This window comes from Zeugodacus cucurbitae, chromosome 2 (genome assembly GCF_028554725.1).
Source record: "Zeugodacus cucurbitae isolate PBARC_wt_2022May chromosome 2, idZeuCucr1.2, whole genome shotgun sequence".
In the NCBI taxonomy this organism is placed as follows: Eukaryota; Metazoa; Arthropoda; class Insecta; order Diptera; family Tephritidae; genus Zeugodacus; species Zeugodacus cucurbitae.
Window position 1 is genome coordinate 21,375,990 of NC_071667.1, and position 15,502 is coordinate 21,391,491.

At 34.5% G+C, this 15,502-nt stretch overlaps 1 protein-coding gene across 1 annotated transcript in view; it reads right to left on the reverse strand.

The window, feature by feature from the left end:
* The window catches only part of LOC105217179 (uncharacterized), a 263,745-nt gene extending 248,680 nt beyond the window's left edge, over positions 1-15,065 (reverse strand). The window contains exon 1 of the mRNA XM_054226922.1: positions 15,044-15,065. The gene's annotated coding sequence lies outside the window, so the exon portion shown is untranslated. The remainder of the gene's footprint in view (positions 1-15,043) is intronic.
* Between the last annotated feature and the right edge of the window lie 437 nt (positions 15,066-15,502).

Below are 15,502 nucleotides of genomic sequence, written 5' to 3' on the forward strand. Positions count from 1 at the left end.
GTCTTACATCTATTTTATCTATATTTCTCGCAATACCGCTTCAATAGTCGTACCTCCCTTTGTCGTAGGATCATTTCTTCCATTGATCATTTCTAATGAAAATTTCTCTCTGAGGAATGCCAGTAATAGTTCAGCTTCTGGCAATGAGAAATTTACATTAAAATCTCCCGCAAGGAGTACCGGTTGTTCGCTATACCTTACTGGTTCTCCGATAATATCTGCAAAAGCTTGCGAACCTGCAGTTGACAACGGTAATAAAGATTTACCGATGAATAATTTTATAACTCTCATCGATGAATTTGGTGATATATAAATGGCAATTAAATTAAATTTTTTATGATTATTATTATGATTATCGCTAGGGTTCATTTTGCATTCTACCGCACACAAATCGCCAATTCTTCTTGATGTTGATATCGTCACTTCAGCATCACTCGCGTACGGAGCCTTATATCTAAATGGGGAGTGAGAATATGACATTTGTCTTGTGCACTGTGATAAATAGCAACGCCTGAATTTCTTGTTTCATTTCGTTGAAATGTTACAACGAAATCAAAATTTGGTACGAATACAGGAGGCTCGTTGTCGTTCATAAATGTTTCTGATAACATCAAGATGTTTGACTGTTTAAACACTCTATCTGAGAAATCATCAACATGAGAACGAAGACTTTGACAATTGAATGATATTATTAATAAACATTTTCTTGTGCTAAGAAACTCGAATAATTTTTTTTCTAAGGTGACAATTGGATTTCGACGTAATTTTATCATTTCATCTCGCAAAGCGCGACATGACCTGTCATTGCTTCCAATGCCATGATAAAATTTTTTCTGTTTGTTCACTGGGATAATGTAAATTTGGTGGTTGACAAACTTACGTGCACGCATATACAAATGTAAGTTTGTGTGTTTGTTCAATTTTACATTTCTTGTAAAATCTTCGTTGCCACGGACAACGAATGACCGCAAATAGTATTTTTTTTGCCACAGACTTGTAATCAGTGTCGCGTTTTAGCAGGCAAAGAGGTCCATGTCCCCAACTCATATTATTATGGATTGTGTTATGTATTGATTCTTACTAAAATGTATGAGCATGCAAACATATCGACATACATTTTTGGCGCTTGTTGTTTTTGTAGAACATTGCTTTTGATTTTTGGTGTACATATGTATGTTTATGCATAATGTTGCTGTTGCGCAACATGTTGCTGATGCGCAACAATTATCGCAACTGTTCCGCACTCGTATAAGAAGTATAACTTCAAAAATATGAAAATTAAACTATACGCGTTAAGTTATTTGCGATTTCATCTCAAAGAGATACAGCGGCAGTTTGTAGATGACTGCTATAACCAGCAACTTCTTCGTCCAGAAAATCGTCCACTACATCTAAAGCAAAGGCTTCCAGGTTATAATGGCGACAAATGTTGTTCAAAGCACTGCATACATTTATAATTTTTACAACTTTCTCTGGGACATATGGCATAGTTGTTTGAAGACATTTAAAGCGACTCTTGAGGTCTCCGATTACTCTCTCAACGATATTTCTTGCCTTGGAGTGGGGTAAGCAAATATGGTTCCAAGCCATAGCCTGAATCTCCTAGTAGCCAAGATCTATGGTCTCCGCCCACATACCTGGATGAAAGATATTGTTTGGAAGCACTTAAAGAAAATATAAAGGCGTCATGACTGGAGCCAGGGTGGCATGAATCCACAGCCGTTATACGCATTATGTAATCGCAAATATGTAAAAGAAGTGAATTAATATCACCAACAAATTTCATATTTGTAACTCGCAATCATCGTATTAACGCTGAAGTAACCCTTTCTGTTAAAAAACAGATGCTCATTTTGGTGGGGCTTCGTAATTTTTATGTGTGTCCCGTCCACACAACCGATTATTCCGGGAATACTAAAATTGTTGAAAAAATGTGCTTTCGACATTTTAATTTCTTCTTCCAAACTTTGTTTTATATATACTTGCACGGAATCTGGGATATCCAAGCGATTGGAATGAACCCTTAAAATTCGCCGCCGAACTTTCTTATTTTTTTCCCACTAATTTTTTGTCAATAAATATGCAGCAATGGTAAATAAGCTCATTTTGTAAAATTCTTTGAAGCAAATTTTATTTGTCAATACTCAATCAGCTGTTTCGTAGTTGATTTCGAATTTAAGCCAATTCGCGCCAATTGTGGAACACTGTTACCAAATTCACGCGATTTGCAAATTCGGTGCCGAATTTAAATCGTGCGATTTTAGAACATGCCTGCATATGATGTTTCGGGTAATATGAGCCAATCTTTATATTTTTAACTACAAAAGTCAGATTTCAAGCTCAAACATAATTTTATAGCAATTAAAATTAAAAAATGGCAAACCACTGCTTTTGTATGCGACCAATTTCAAGCGCCTGCAAAGTTACAAATGTTCGCCCTCTCAATAATGCCAACATTTGGAAAATATCTTATTGTCTACCGTACAAAGAAATTCTAGTTAAAATTAATGTACAACAAATTGGAATGCAACAAGTTTTAAATTCCTCATTACAACCGCTTTTCAGACTTTTAATTGCCATTTTAACAACGGATTTCATTGTGCCACTAACAAACTCCTTGCTGCTGCTGCTGCAGCGTCGAATAGTTTATACAAGAAAACTTGTTGATATCTTTTGTGTGCCCGCTTTTTTGTGATTGCCAATAGTTGGAATGAGCGTTGTTGCTGCTGCTGCTATTGGTGTTGTTGTTCAGCAGTGAAAAAAACGCTAATTTGCATAAAGTATAATTTTCAGCGCAGCTGTTTCTTTCCTTTCTTTGGCAGCTTGCCATTTTACTGCATTTATTATTGTTTGCTGTTTTTGTTGTTATTTCGTTGATTTGCATGCCTTGAAAGATGCTAATCTGAGCGGTTTAAATATTTCAGAAATTTTAGCATTTGAAGTTGAAGTATTTAAGCAGTTACTCTGAAGTGAAACTTCTTCCGGCTCGGTAGTAAACTTGTTCGAGTGCAACGAAATTATGTAACGCAACAAAATTGCGTCACGCTTGCACAACCACTAGAGTAGCCACTCGAATGGAAATTTCAATATAAGGGATAGATAAAGAAAGAATACAGGTCCCATAGAGGTCCACTAGCTACATTCACACACATCATAACACTCCATAGAAACCCTCAAAGGAGCAGTCCCCTTCTCTATTGCTATACCTCTCAATGAGATACAAATGTCGTATGTATTGAATAATCTTGAGCATAACAAGTGAGCTTTAACTGCATAAATGTTAATCACCATGGAACTGATTGCAATGGGATAATAATCACGTCCACCCCCTTTACGGTTATAAGCATTAAGTTTTGTAGTGAAGAAGGTAATACCGATTCGTTCACTTTACTATATATAAATGAAGCGCTAGAGAATATATCCGAACAAACTTTGCGCAACGAAATCGGACTATAACTTTTCAAGCCTGGAAAAAGAAGCAAAGAAAATGGGTCTAGTGGTGAACGAGAGCAAAACGAAGTACCTCCTGTTAGGAGACCACGTCACTGTTGGCAGTTATAACTTCGAGATAATAAAAGGCTCCGTCAACAAAAACGTCAGCCACCCAATCAATCGGACGGCCAACAGGTGCTATCACGGGCTCAGTAGGCAATTGAAAAGCGGAGTCCTCTATCGCAAAACTAAATTAACGCTCTATAAGTCACGCATCATGGAGCCAGGGTGGCATGAATCCACAGCCGTTATACGCATTATGTAATCGCAAATATGTAAAAGAAGTGAATTAATATCACCAACAAATTTCATATTTGTAACTCGCAATCATCGTATTAACGCTGAAGTAACCCTTTCTGTTAAAAAACAGATGCTCATTTTGGTGGGGCTTCGTAATTTTTATGTGTGTCCCGTCCACACAACCGATTATTCCGGGAATACTAAAATTGTTGAAAAAATGTGCTTTCGACATTTTAATTTCTTCTTCCAAACTTTGTTTTATATATACTTGCACGGAATCTGGGATATCCAAGCGATTGGAATGAACCCTTAAAATTCGCCGCCGAACTTTCTTATTTTTTTCCCACTAATTTTTTGTCAATAAATATGCAGCAATGGTAAATAAGCTCATTTTGTAAAATTCTTTGAAGCAAATTTTATTTGTCAATACTCAATCAGCTGTTTCGTAGTTGATTTCGAATTTAAGCCAATTCGCGCCAATTGTGGAACACTGTTACCAAATTCACGCGATTTGCAAATTCGGTGCCGAATTTAAATCGTGCGATTGTAGAACATGCCTGTATATGATGTTTCGGGTAATATGAGCCAATCTTTATATTTTTAACTACAAAAGTCAGATTTCAAGCTCAAACATAATTTTATAGCAATTAAAATTAAAAAATGGCAAACCACTGCTTTTGTATGCGACCAATTTCAAGCGCCTGCAAAGTTACAAATGTTCGCCCTCTCAATAATGCCAACATTTGGAAAATATCTTATTGTCTACCGTACAAAGAAATTCTAGTTAAAATTAATGTACAACAAATTGGAATGCAACAAGTTTTAAATTCCTCATTACAACCGCTTTTCAGACTTTTAATTGCCATTTTAACAACGGATTTCATTGTGCCACTAACAAACTCCTTGCTGCTGCTGCTGCAGCGTCGAATAGTTTATACAAGAAAACTTGTTGATATCTTTTGTGTGCCCGCTTTTTTGTGATTGCCAATAGTTGGAATGAGCGTTGTTGCTGCTGCTGCTATTGGTGTTGTTGTTCAGCAGTGAAAAAAACGCTAATTTGCATAAAGTATAATTTTCAGCGCAGCTGTTTCTTTCCTTTCTTTGGCAGCTTGCCATTTTACTGCATTTATTATTGTTTGCTGTTTTTGTTGTTATTTCGTTGATTTGCATGCCTTGAAAGATGCTAATCTGAGCGGTTTAAATATTTCAGAAATTTTAGCATTTGAAGTTGAAGTATTTAAGCAGTTACTCTGAAGTGAAACTTCTTCCGGCTCGGTAGTAAACTTGTTCGAGTGCAACGAAATTATGTAACGCAACAAAATTGCGTCACGCTTGCACAACCACTAGAGTAGCCACTCGAATGGAAATTTCAATATAAGGGATAGATAAAGAAAGAATACAGGTCCCATAGAGGTCCACTAGCTACATTCACACACATCATAACACTCCATAGAAACCCTCAAAGGAGCAGTCCCCTTCTCTATTGCTATACCTCTCAATGAGATACAAATGTCGTATGTATTGAATAATCTTGAGCATAACAAGTGAGCTTTAACTGCATAAATGTTAATCACCATGGAACTGATTGCAATGGGATAATAATCACGTCCACCCCCTTTACGGTTATAAGCATTAAGTTTTGTAGTGAAGAAGGTAATACCGATTCGTTCACTTTACTATATATAAATGAAGCGCTAGAGAATATATCCGAACAAACTTTGCGCAACGAAATCGGACTATAACTTTTCAAGCCTGGAAAAAGAAGCAAAGAAAATGGGTCTAGTGGTGAACGAGAGCAAAACGAAGTACCTCCTGTTAGGAGACCACGTCACTGTTGGCAGTTATAACTTCGAGATAATAAAAGGCTCCGTCAACAAAAACGTCAGCCACCCAATCAATCGGACGGCCAACAGGTGCTATCACGGGCTCAGTAGGCAATTGAAAAGCGGAGTCCTCTATCGCAAAACTAAATTAACGCTCTATAAGTCACGCATCATACAAGTCCTGATGTATGGATGTATTATAATCACTTGTTGTTTACATTCACGCTTTCGGTCCGTCCGTAGAAAAAACACTTAACCTCCAAACTCTTCGAACAACGCCAACTCACTGAATGGCAATAATTTACTTGCATGTGAGCATTTTGCACTGTTGTCTTTGTTTGCGCTCACATTGCGGCGAGTGAGCGAAATTTTGTTTGAGCGATGTAAACAAAACATGCGCAGTGACAATTGCTGTGCAATCTATCGAACATTATGTTGGAATATACCATATGTAAAATAAAGGGTGTCTTTAACGAGAGTTTGCTGTAATTCTCTAATTTTTTGGTATGAACTTGAATATATAATCGTAAAAGATATTCAATGTTATTATAATTTATTAGGGTTGCCAGCTCTTTACCAGTACTTTTCAGTCAGACTGTTCCTCTGAGGCTTTCAGTGCATGAAATTAAATCGAAACAAGTAAGGAAGGGCTAAGTTCGGGTGTAACCGAACATTTTATACTCTCGCAATTTATTTATTTAACTTTATTTATATTATATAATACACAATTTGACCCACATATTCGTCATATATATTGTATAAAGTCCATTGAAAGTTGGAAACCATAATATTAGGTTATATTTTCGATATATGGGGCCTTAAAAACCTATGATCCGCTTTTGGCGATTTTTAGAATAGGGCTGCCACACTATTAACATAGTATTTGTGCAAAGTTCTGCACCGATATCTTCACTAGTACTTACTTTATATATTGTAAAGTAAACGATTCAGATTGTCTTCAAAGTTCTGGTATATAGGAAGTAGGCGTGGTTGTTAAGCGATTTAGCCTATTTTCACATCATATCATTGGGATGTAAGGAAACTATTACAAACCAAGTTTCAGTGAAATCGGTCGAGTAGTTCTTGAGATATGGTTTTTTCCCATAAGTGGGCGACGCCACGCCCATTTTCCATTTTGTAAAAAACTCTAAGTGCAGCCATCTGCCATTTCTTATGTGAAATTTAGTGTTTCTGACGTTTTTCGTTAGAGAGTTAACCCACTTTTAGTAATTTTCAACCTAACTTTAGTATGGGAGGTGGGCGTGGTTATTATCCGATTTCTTTCATTTTTGGACTGTATTAGGAAGTGGCTAAAAAAACGACTGCAGAAAGCTTGGTTTATATAGCTATATTGGTTTGCGAGATATGTATAAAAAACTTAGTAGGGGGCGGGGCCACGCCCACCTCCCAAAAAAAATTACATCCAAATATGCCCCTTCATAGTACGATCCTTCATACCAAATTTTATTTCCATAGCTTTATTTATGGCTTGGTTATGGTACTTTATGTGTTTTCGGTTTTCGCCATTTTGTGGGCGTGGCAATGGTGCGATTTTGTTCATTTTCGAAAGCAACCTTCCTATGGTGCCAAGAAATAAGTGTGCCAAGTTTCATCAAGATATCTTAATTTTTACTCAAGTTACAGCTTGCACAGACGGACCGACGGACGGACGGACGGACAGACAGACATTCGGATTTGAACTCCACTCTTCACCCTGATCACTTTGGTACATATAACCCTATATCTAACTCGTTTAGTTTTGGGTGTTACAAACAACCGTTATGTGAACAAAACTATAATACTCTCTTTAGCAACGTTTGTTGCGAGAGTATAAATATATAAAATAAAAAATAAATAAATAATAGGGTTGCCACCAAATTATTATTTGAATTAATTTTAGAAAATAATTAAGTGTGCTTTTAAATTGAAATACTATAATATCTGTGCATTATTAATGAAAATAATGTGTTTTTATAGCAAACTAATTTTGATAAGAGTTGCCATATTTTATTTTGTGATCATTTTTTTTATTGAAAAAATATGTTATGTGCTGGATATAACTGAATTTTTACGGCATCACAAAGGACTGCTCTCGATAGTCTAAATGGGTTTCCCCCTATAGGGAAACAGCCTTCGTACCTAACCTAACCTAACCTAGATATAACTAGCACTTATTCAACTCAAAAGAGCTGTAATTTTTCACAATTATGGTAATAAGTCTGTAATATACATAGTAACAGCTGTGTTTTTTGCTGTTCCCCTCTCCCATAACAAAAAGTTACTCATACGCCACGTAAGCTACAAAAATTTTCATAAAACACAACGTCTCGCCGTCTTTTCATAAATATAAAAACAACTACAACAAAAACTAAACACAAATTCTATTTTAAAGATGGGTCAATGTGTGTGTGTGTGCGCTCACACATCAGCACGCTACTTTAAACAAACGCCAACTGCATTGTGTCCAACAGCGCTGTATATGCTGTATGCCTCCATTTTTTGTTAGCATTTGAGAGGTAAACATTTCATTTCGTTACATTTTGTTGCATTCACCTGATTATGACTCGCATCGCGATTCCAACTCCCACTCCTCCGCCACCACGAGGTGAGTGAGTGACGGCGAACATACAAGTGGCAAGCGTGAAATGAAAATGCTAATGTAGTGAACAGCAAAAGTGTGGGCGTAGAAATTATTTACTCGCCTAAAGGTAAACAATTGTGTGTATAAGTGGAGAGAAAATACTAGTGTTTTGAGTCAGTCATTTGGGGCGACGGTTATTTCGTGAGAATTAATTTTTGTTTAATTTGGTGTGCAAATTTTAATCAATTTTAAATTAGCCAAACTGACAAGCAGTTCGAACAGTTAGCTGATTTCTGCCACTTGGGGGTTTATTGAAGGTTGTTGTTGTGTTTTGTTTGGCAGTTTGCCTTGTTTGGTCAACGAATTTTTACAACTGTTCTTTTTATGTCAACCTTAGCTATTTATTGACTTACCTACCAATTGCATGATTGATTGCACTTATTCGTTCTTTAGAGGCAGAAAACGCCATGCATAGTCTGTGGAACCTACTTATATATGCATTTTCACATAATTTCGATGAAATCGAACTTTTTTCTTTTGGATGTTTTTATATTCTCGCAACAAAAGTTGCTAAGAGAGTATTCTAGTTTTGTTCACATAACGGTTGTTTGTAAGTCCTAAAACTAAACAAGTTAGATATAGGATATCAAAATGATCAGGATGACGAGACGAGTTCCGAATGTCTGTCTGTCCGTCCGTTAGTGCAACGGACAACTTGAGTAAAAAATAAAATATCTTGACGAAACTTGGTACACATGTTCCTTGGGACCGTGAGGAGGTTGGTATTGAATAGGCGAAGTCAGACCATTGCCAGGCCCACAAAATGGCGAAAACCGAAAACTTATAAAGTGCCAAAACTAAGACATAAATAAAGTTATAAAGGTAAAATTTCGTACAAAGGATCGCACTATGGAGGGGCATATTTGGATGATTATTTTTTGGGAAAATGGGCATGGACCCGCCCTCTATTAAGTTTTTTGTACGTATCTCGTAAACTACTAAATCTATATCAACCAGACTCTCTAGAGTCCTTTCTTTTAGCCACTTCCTTAAACAGAATAAAATTGGAGGAAATCGGAAACAACATGCTTTTTGAAATAGTAACATAATTTCCTGGATAACCATCGAAATCGATTTCAGAATAGAACACGATTGTTCAGCTGATCCCTAATGTACGTCCGTTTTTGTTGTTTCATTACATTTTCTCTTTAAGTATACCGGGGCGGAAAACACAAGTCGGAGCAGCACAGCATTTTTGGGTTAAAATTTAATATCGGTAAATATATCAATACTTTGGTTTCAAAGAATTCACGAAAATGGAAAATCGATTTATATCGATTAATATATCGGTAATTTTTACTTGGAAATTACAAAATATACGATAATTTATTAGGGCTAAGGCTGTTATTTTTATTTATTTTGAATAAAAGCTATAAACTGAAGTTAGGCAATACTTTAATTCATTGGAACTGTCCATTTTAATGAAAATACTGTGTAATGACAGTTTTTATGCTAACTAAAGTATATAAATGTGTTCAATAATGAAATGCGACGTCAAAATTAAAACTATTTAATTAATTGAATACTCTGCTAAAGCCAATTTTCACACAAATTTCTTTAGAATTACATAATATAAAGATGTATATGCTGCATCGTTGCATTTATTCATATATTTGCTGTAATATATTATACGAATCTATGTCTTCCAATATTCTAAATTTAAGAAAAAATCACATACAATCCGTGAAATAAATAAAGTTATGTACATATGTATGGTCAGACAAATAAGCAATGTTGCCACTCTTTTCCAGTAAATCTTCCTCGAATTTGGGAGATTTCAGAGGAATTTAGGAAATCGCAAAGTTGATTTCTGCATGTATTTCCTAAATGCAAAAAAAAAATTTCATTTATTTGCATTTAGGTATAGAATTTTGTATGGCTAATGCCCGGTTTCACAGTCCATTCTTAAGTTGTGCCTAAATAAAATCTTAGCTAAGTATTGTTGCAAACTGAGTAGTCGTTTGCGTTTCACAGTCAATGCTTAATTTCTATAAAATTTTATTATGATATATGGCAACGTTATGGGCAACATATGTTTTACAAATGTCATTCATAAAAATATGTTTGAAATATTTAAATTATAACAGATAATACATAAACTTGCGAGGAAAATTATATCAAAAATTGATGAAAACAACAAAAGAACCCCAAATTTCATCACTAGCGAGTCGGAGCACCTATGGGAACTGAAGGAAAAGTATAAGCTGTTATTGAGTGCAAACGAACGGACACTTGCCCTACGCTACGAAAGATGTCGCTGAAAATTCAAAACAAAAATCAGCTGTTATTTAAGCATTGCTTAAGCCTCCCATTTTCAGTTAAGCATAACCTAAGTATGAACTGTAAAATACTATTTTCCTGTTTTATCTTAAGCACAACATAAGTATGGAGTACATTTGGAGTTAAATTTAGAGCTATATGTGCTATTGCAGTAGATGGCGCTACATGAGAATACATTTATTGACACTTATTTGTGATACTAACGGCTGACGTTGTAAGGTAATTGAATAAGTGCGCTGTATTAGGCTAGATGGCGCTATAGAAGCAGATGCTGTTATATTAAAAGTCCAAACGTTTATTTTAGCTAAAATTTATTAAACGTAAAACGTGTGTATAAAATTTACCATTTATTAAACGTAAAACGTGTGTTTAAAATTTATCAGACTCGGCCACGCTTTGCTTTCTTTTTATTATTTAAAACTCTTTAAACGAATTAAATAAAAGTAAGTATTATTAGCTTGCTTTTCATTTTATTTATTAAATCTTATTTTGAAAAAAAAAAAATCTAACCTCAATAATGCACAGACTACAGTTTCCTATTCGTTTAGCTTTTGCCATGTCCATTAATAAGTCATGTTTTTCCCATGGGCAATTATATGTTGCATGCTCACGTGTGGGAAAACCATCAAATCTATTTGTGTTAGCTCGAGACAGGTTAACCAAAAATATTGTGCACCAATTAGTGCTAAGTTAAATTAAAATGTTTATAATCCAAAAAAATAAATACTACTATTAAAAATTAAGAATTATCTTTCCTAAGATTATAAAATTAAATGTTACATGTTATCAACTAACAATTTTGTAATTAACTTATTTGTTAAAAACTTGAATATAAAATCAGAAATGAACTATTTTATGAAAATTTGTGCTTATTATCAACTCTACGAAAATTTTCATCAATAATTTTAAAAATTTTGACCTCAAGTTCAAATCTCAATCCCGTGGATTTTTATACCAGATATGTATATACTAAGGTTTCCGTCTTTATTCATAAATAATAATTTCACTGTAGTGAATAGTTTACTACAACACAGCAAATCTAAAAGTGAGGAAATGTTCATTCTGAGAATTCGAATGATTCAAACCGATTTATCGTTTAAGTCAAAATTTTACAGTTTCATATGTACATACATAGGTATGTATGTGTCATGTTAGCGTGTTGGAGAGCCATCTTCTTTATTTGTTTACACGCTACACAACAAAACAAAGAACGAACTTCGCCAAAAATATTTACATTGATTAGAGACGTTATTCCCTGAATATATTAACATTCCATACAAATAAATGGCCTTGAACAGAGCTCAAAAAGCGTTTTAACTATTTCAAATAAAAATTGGGCGGGGCGAAGTTCGCCGGGTCAGCTAGTTGACTATAAAAAATAATACCATAATATGTCCACCCTGTATCCATAAGTTGGGTTAGGTTAGGCTCAAAGGTTTACCTTCGCGACAGGTTTCGCGATGGATCCCACATAGACAACTAAATCTGTACACATCATTCATTCATCATCATTTTGGAAAGGAAATCAATTAGCGAGCAATAACTTCTTACTCGCTGTTATATAATCTCCTCACAACGAATTCTCCACCAGCTAAACGCAATTTGTACGTACAAACTAAACTTGTGCACTTGTTCTTCATTCGGTTGCCATTGATAAATGGTTTTCAATCGCAATTAATATTCTCGTCCATTCCCCAGGTATTGAGTGCAGCTAAGGAATAAAAATCGGCGCACATCATTTTTCATATATCACACATACTTGTGTACTCGCGCACACACTGTGCTTGTGTGTGTAACACCGTGAACGTGCACTTGGTGTATACCGTACTATGTATCGTGCTAGGCTATGTTAGACTGAAAGTAATGGTTTTGAAAAGGAAAAAAACGGAACCTTTTTGACATATCGAAACGCAATCAATCACACACTCAGCAGGAGTTCGACTCTCTGCAAAGTTTATGAGGCGCCAATATCTTGATTTGCAGTGTAAATTGCTCGTCGATCTTGTACTGGAAAGTACTGTACTGTTGTTGTTGAGAATCGTAAACCACGACGAAATACTAGGAAATCACTGAAGAAAATATTTAAGAACTGTAAAAGTATGTTGGGGACCTCAGGTCTTCGAAGACTTAATCGTGGATAGTTTATTTTCTGAAGTTGTATCTTTATAAGATAGAAGTGATTCAAAAAATAACATATCAAGAACCCTATAGCATGTTTCAACCGATTTGCTTTGACAAAAGAAATTTATCGAGGTCATATAGACTTTAATTTAGAGATAGGGATCACAAAGTATTCCAGGGAGGAGCCAAGTAGGATGATACGAGGGCTGCTATATATATTTCTGGCTTCTATGGCTCTGAAACACCATCCTATAGCACTGTGAAAAACTGGTACAACGAATTCAATCGTGGCCGACGCTCGCTCAAAGACGAATTCCGTGAAGGTCGTCCAAAAACAGCCGTTGTGCCAGAAAACATCGATGCCGTACGTGAACTGCTAATGCAAGACCATTATGTATGTCATGTAACATACCTTCAGATAGAGGCATGCCTATGCATTTCACCCACCAGCATACATTCGATATTGCATGAACACCTGGCCGTAAAAAAGGTTTGTTCTCGTTGGATCCCGCACAATTTGACAATCGCTCAAAAAAAGGCTCAAAAAAAGTGCTTCGAAAATTGGTTTGAGCGCATGCAAAAGTGTATAAATCTTGATTGAGAATATTTTGAAAAACAATAAAACCATTTTCGTTGATAAATATTCCTATTTTCATTATTAGGCCAGAAATATATATAGCAGCCCTCGTATAATGACGATTGGTGTTCAAAAACGAAAGAATACCTTTGTTTATATAGGTACTTCAAAAGTTCCATTATATTATAAGAACAGGAAGCATCACAAATCAGACGTCGGATTTAAATATAAAACGAAATCAAAAAGTTGTCCATTGGTTTTGACCAATATAGGGTTATAATATAAGTATTCTTAATTAAGTGTTGTGTTGCTTCACCATTTATATGAGTTCATAAAAACTTTGGTATATGCATATAACAACTACATGTAAGAAAATATATGTGTGCTGTCCTATTTACCCAAGCATTGTTGAGGTTAACCTGTTTTCCGAGCATATAAAATATTTCTTCAAATGCTGTCATGACAACTAAACACAACAATTGCAAGCGCGTAGACTGATACACAAAACATATGTATGTACATGCGTTGCCAGGCATATAAATATATATAATATAATGAAATTCTTAAAAAACTACTATATTGATATGATAATATAATACTAATTCATGCTGGAAACCTCCTTTGTAGCTTTCCTAACATGCATACAAACATGTATATTTATTTTGTATGATTTTTACTTTTTTTAATTTTTTACTTTACGTTTCATTCTTAATTTCTAAAGCGTCCGCGATTGACTTGATATGTGAGAGAACATTGACACACTCCCTTTTTTGAAACCTACTTTCACATAAATTTTCATTTCTTCCTTTCGTTGGTTCATTCTATCGATTGCGTGACACGATATGCAACTAGGAAATGCCTTTACTCTTGTTTTTTTCGTAAGCAACATGTGACCTATACATAGCAAGTAGTTCCAAGGAAGGAAATTAGAGCACTGGGTTAATGTTAGGAACAATCATGTTATATACTTACATATATTATACTAAGTTTCAGGTTAGATTCATTAGAAACTGTAGGTTTCGTTAAGTGTTTGTATCGAACGACAAAAATGGGTTTAACCCCGAATCATTGAAAGGTATTTCCATAAAGTTTTCAACAGTTTGACATTAAATTCAATGGATTGCTTAGAAATCTACTATCGTTTATTAAAAAGAAGCCGACCTTAATTATTTTTCTTATATTTTTTATAGTAACTTTGAAACACTTTTATCCAGCGAACAAACTATGGTCAGATTTAATTTCCGAAAAAGACATTTCTAATAGCCTTTTCACACAGCATCTAATTGATCAATTAACCGGCCTCTGCTCGATTAAAAATCGATTTACCACACAAAATAAAAATTTACATTAATTTATTAACTGCCGATCGATTATCGACTAGCCGGCAGTGTAAAGGCCAAAATTATTTTCTTCATCAAAATTTTAACTGATCAATTAATTTGAATGTGTGAAAAGGCTATAAGATAAAATAATAATAATTTAATCACCTATCTTGCATCATACGATTTATAGTTATTAGAAATTCTTGGTGTATACTGCAAGAGTGTGACCTTTGACACTGTGAAAGAGATAGTGTAATTGAAATTAATTCCGTACTTCATTCAATATGTACTAAACCAATATCAAATGTTCACTTAATCAACATTCAACTTTTACACTTTCGAATAAAACTCATATCTAATTTTCGGCTTAAGCCTTTTAAGCCGCATTAATTGAATTGTGTTGTTGCTTTAATTATATTATTCAATAAAATATATTTCATGACATGCAGAGAATACATTTCGTGACACTCATATATACTCAAAGACTTAAAGTATCAACTAATAAAAGCAATTAATTTATACTATTTAAACATTAATAAACACTTACTTGATTGGCAGAGGTATTTAGGCAAGTAAAACAATTGAAATGCGGGGTTTTTAATTCATATATAATAATCTGTAAGAAAAAATATGAGAAAATGTTGAATCAATATGTATGTTGCGGTAAAAAGTTTTGAGAGATTATTGTTAAAATTCTAAAATTATTAGAATACATATTTTATTTTTAAAAAGTTCAAATAACTCTCCTTCACTCGAACAAACCAAAATAGTTACATCCAGAGTTTGGCATTAAAAAATTGCTTTTTTTGATTTTAGAATGCTTAATTTAAACCTTTTTATAGCTCCCAGCATAGTCACTAACTCACTAACTTTCGACGACATATATTACCTATTTAAGAAAGATCCATAACACAGACACGTATAGCTAACTCATCGGAATATCCAAAATTTCTGTGAACTCTTTGACACTGTAAAGTGTTACGGAACCGATTATCGAAAATAATAT